The sequence below is a fragment of the Stylophora pistillata genome, chromosome 6, assembly GCF_964205215.1.
Source record: "Stylophora pistillata chromosome 6, jaStyPist1.2, whole genome shotgun sequence".
In the NCBI taxonomy this organism is placed as follows: domain Eukaryota; kingdom Metazoa; phylum Cnidaria; class Anthozoa; order Scleractinia; family Pocilloporidae; genus Stylophora; species Stylophora pistillata.
This window is the reverse complement of record NC_142524.1, coordinates 583,007-587,500: the sequence shown is the minus strand read 5'-3', so window position 1 is coordinate 587,500 and position 4,494 is coordinate 583,007. Positions and strand designations below refer to the sequence as shown.

Genomic DNA, 4,494 nt, shown 5'->3' with positions numbered 1-4,494 from the left:
ACCAAGAAGGCGGAAATCAAATATGGTGCCTATAGTTGTCAGGTCGATCACCGGACAAATAACTGATGGGAAAGTAAATCTGCTGGCTTAGCAAGCCAAAAAACGAAGGAATTATTATTTACTGTTCTAGTATTGTATGTTTTCATCTCCTGTAGTTGTAAGATACTGAAATGCTTCAAGAGTATTACTTCAAATTGTTTGTTGCTTTTTTAGTAATTTCTACGTCCGTGACCGAAAGAAAATAAAAGATGCTAAAATAAATTAAGAGATGTACTGTGGGACTCACTGCATGGGTTGTTGTTTCCCATGAAGTCAAATATACAACAGCTTTAATTTTTCTCTTCACATGACAGCAAAATAAACCCACAACATGCAACAAAATTGAGCCGCAGGAGGTGGGAGGTGGAAGGGAGAAATAACTGCTAGTATTAGTGCTCCACGTGTCTAAAAATTATAACCCCGCTCTCAGGTCTTATGAAAATCTGTTGGTAGGAAATAAACGGGGATTTCAACTCGCCTGGCAGAAAGAAAAGGGTGAAAAACAAGGTTATTCAAACTTCAAATTCTCCCCTCTCACCCCACCTTAATGGAGAGTTAATTTGCATGCACACTTTGCTCTGATTTCCTGCCGGCTCAGTTGGAGGCGTCTGTCCAATTTCATGTCGTACAAAATAACAAAAAAAGGCAAAAAAAAAATTGAGTGAAAAATAAAATAGAAACAAAATGTATATTGACATGGCGATTGACCAGGGATTGATTAGCTCATGTTTATTTATGGAACACTAAGTCCCTTGCCCAAAAAAAGTATTCAAGAAAGGACAAGGAATCAGAAAAGGCGTATAAAAGGCAGCAATTGGAAGAGAGATATCAGCTGTAAATGGAAAATTTCAAAGAATTTCCCCTTTTACATGTGAGCAAAAGTAAGTGTTTCTTTACATAAATCTTTTGAAGGTCACTAAATACTTACAGGTAGAAAAATGAAGCACAATTACAAAAAAGTATAATTACCTCAATAGGTCTTTTACTCAAGAAATATAAGGCCACTGATAACCAAATTTCACAGTGGTCACCACCAGAAAAAAAGCAACGGTATATAAATGCATATTCTATGGAAAGCTGGCAGACAACTGCCCAGGGTAAAAAATCTCAGCACCAAATAGAATGCAAATGCTGTCTCTTAACAACACCAGCAGAGAGTAGACTCTTCAAAAACAGCACAGGTTGTGTGGCAAGCAGAAGGGAGGCATTCACAGATGTAAAAAGTCAAGCCAAAGAGCTTTCAGGAAAAAAAATCTTCAAACCAACACAAAAAGAAGGGAAAAACGTAGGGTCAGTGATATATAAGGAATTTGACTCTGAATGTAAGGAGCAACTGGGAAAGTCCTTTAGGGAAGTCATGTCCATGGTTTCCGAGGCTGGGTTGACAAAGAAAGTTTCACCTGTTAAGGCAAAAAAAAAAATACGTAAAGAAGAGAGAAAATTAAAAAAAAAAGTATAGAAAATTCCTGAAAAAAAATTAGGTTAACCTTCACCTGGCTCAACGAACATATTTTGCAACCAGGAAAAAGGCAAAGAATGGTAGAATGTTCTGAAACCATTGATGAAGCAGAAGGAGGGTAAGAAATTCCCCAAAGCGGAACACCTGAAGTCATACAGCCTGAAAAATTACACAACAACCTAAACCGCAACCCCAAATCCAGATATTGTGCCAACAAGTATGAAAACCACCCGGCAAAAATACAAGTTCTTGTCATGAAGGCCACTAAGCAACTACAGTCTGATACAAAAGTATGGGATGCAACCTTCTTAATGCAGAATAACTGGCTTCCCAATGCTAATGACTATGAGTTATCAGATGAGGTAACCAGTACTCTTGACAAGAAAAAAGTTGCTCTGAAATTGCTACAATCCTGGACGATGATTACAGTACATTTGTAAAGTATTTTGATCAAGCATTCTTACCTAATCTTATTACCTTAAATGATTTAGTCAGGTCATTTAAAAAAGGTAATAAGTCACTTGAGAGTGATTGTCGTCCATCATTTTTACCACCGAAAGCTTCAGATTGAGACCAAATTTGTTACTGGTAATTAACACTTATTTACTAATTGCTCACCTTCATCATAAGCGAGTCAAAGATTATGTTTGGCTGCAGAATAGCTGTGCTGTTGAGCTATCTTGTCCCTATGGATTTAAAAAAATACACTGTGAATATGAGATTAGAAAAGAAGTCTCAGGCAACAGTTTACATTACTTGGCTTAAAATTCTACCATAACTTAGATGGCTTTAATTTCACAAGTTGGACAACATACCCTGACGAATGTGGAAGTTGTATAAGAATTTAAGTAAAAATCATAGTTAAGAAAAGGTAATGGTCAGATTCCTATTTGCCGTGTTCATGTATGATTGAGAATGTCTGTGTTATTCGTCACAGGCTGGCAAATCAGTCATTGTTAACTAAGGTTAAAGACGACATTCCAATTTAGTTTGTCACCTCTCTTGGGATCGATTCAATCTAAAACATTGATATATATACTTTAAATTTCGCTACACATGTATAAGAACACAACTGTTGACGCATAGCTTTTTGCTCTCTCTCATTTACATGCCGTGTAGATTGAGTAATGAACTCGCTTTGTTGAAGCTCATATAAATACATTTACCCACAAAATTGTACTATAGATCTTCGTTAAATTTCTAACTCGGGATTGAGCCGAGGCATTTAAATTTGGTAAACAACAAAATTTACGCTACGGGTAAGTTTTCACTCCGCGGTTTATCAGTTTCCACCTCATCGTACACTGACGAGAATGGAAAATTTCCGAAACATACCAAAACATTTGTAATCTGTAATTTAGTAAAGGAAAAAATGCGATTTCCTTGAATGAAACGTTCGTTGTTTGGATTTACGCCTCAGAGCATTATGGAAGCTACGGCAAATTAGAGCTAATTCGCCGAATGAAACACAAAAATACCACTCACCTCAGCTGTAGACCTCACATCTGCACTAAAACAACGTCTTCTAAAAAAATTTCGGTAGATACATCCATGTTCGCCTTCTAAATGTGTAAAGGCTCTCTGATCTAAACTTTGAACGCGCCGTGCGGTAACGGCAGCCAGTTTTTTAAGTTTTGAAACTCTGCTGGGGGTCTCAAACCAAGATAAAACCCAGGCCTCAAACTACTTGAGTTCAGGCTAATTTCTCTAAAACCTAATAGGAGTAAATCATACATTTTCATAAAGAGGTCAACAAAACTCTCCTCATTATTTTAATCTGACTTCATTCAGTCTTGTTCCAAGGGGATACAAGCCTTGGGAAACAATTTCTTTTTGTCCTCTCTGATACTATCAGCTGTTAAAAAAAAACAAGAAAAACACTGTTGCCTTGAATTACTGTAAAATATTGTAGAAGTCTGAGCTTTCACCACTCAAAGGCATCATCCGGGACGGATAAGATAAAATATTTCACGAGGGCCGAATAAAAGGGAGAGAAGTGTCACTATATCAATGAGCTAGTGTCACTGTGATTGATCAGCTGTACAGGTTCTCATAAAATTTTAAGATACCTCTTATAATTTAATAAGTTGAAAAGTAAGGTTGTGAAGGGTGTATCTGATGTTTTTGGGTAGCAAGGATAGATGAAGTTGAATATAATTTTTATCTGGATAATAATTGATTTATTTAACTATTATTACAACAGGAGGCTCAGGATGTTATTTGATTTTATTGACCTTTAGGAAACAGGCTGGTTTTTCTTTTTTCGTTCACACCTCTCCAGTTATGGTAGAATTCTCATCTGTTGAGGTTTAGGGGTAGTTTGAGGAAAATAAAATGATCAGATTTCAATAAAATTTTTCAAGTCGTAAGGCACATGTGATGATATTTTGAAGACTGACGATTGAAAATAACCTTCTTTCCTCTGCTAAAAATCCCCCCAGGTTATGACGACCAAAGCCCTAGTGATAACATTATCTTACTTTTCTCAACGCGACAGTGACATTTTGTGTTTCAGTGTCGTTCACGCCGGCTGTGATTCGTGAGAAAAATTTTTCAACCAAAACCCAGATTTCTGTGAACTTAAATGTTTTGCTGAAATTGCAAATACATTGCACTGCAAGTTGAAGCTCTCAAACATTCAAAGGAAAGTGAGTAGTACAAATGTACTCGATTTGTTGAGATAGCAGTGACACAACTCAATTACTTTCCAATACGTCTGTGCTCGACAGGCCTCCTGTATCATTAACAAAAAGTATCATCTACATCGATCGCACCACTAATTATTAGAGAGTACTGGAATTGAACTGGATTGTACACCCTTTTGCTTTTGGAAAATCAATCGAGTGCGAGTTCCTTTCGCCCATGCACCGCACAACGATATTGAAGACTACGACGCTTGAATGAAAGTTATAGAGGGAAAAATTGATAAGAAAAGCTGTCTGAAGAGGTCGTGACCCTATTGTTTTCCGACGAATTTTCCTCCTTCACTTCAATCG

The 4,494-nt window shown here is 36.9% G+C and overlaps 1 long non-coding RNA gene across 1 annotated transcript; it reads right to left on the bottom strand.

The window, feature by feature from the left end:
* Window positions 1-993: 993 nt before the first annotated feature.
* On the bottom strand, window positions 994-3,143 carry LOC148727615 (uncharacterized). Its single transcript, XR_015988975.1, has 3 exons — window positions 2,984-3,143; window positions 2,117-2,184; window positions 994-1,439 (listed from the first exon to the last, which is right to left on the bottom strand). It is a non-coding gene; the product is annotated as an uncharacterized LOC148727615 (long non-coding RNA).
* Between the last annotated feature and the right edge of the window lie 1,351 nt (window positions 3,144-4,494).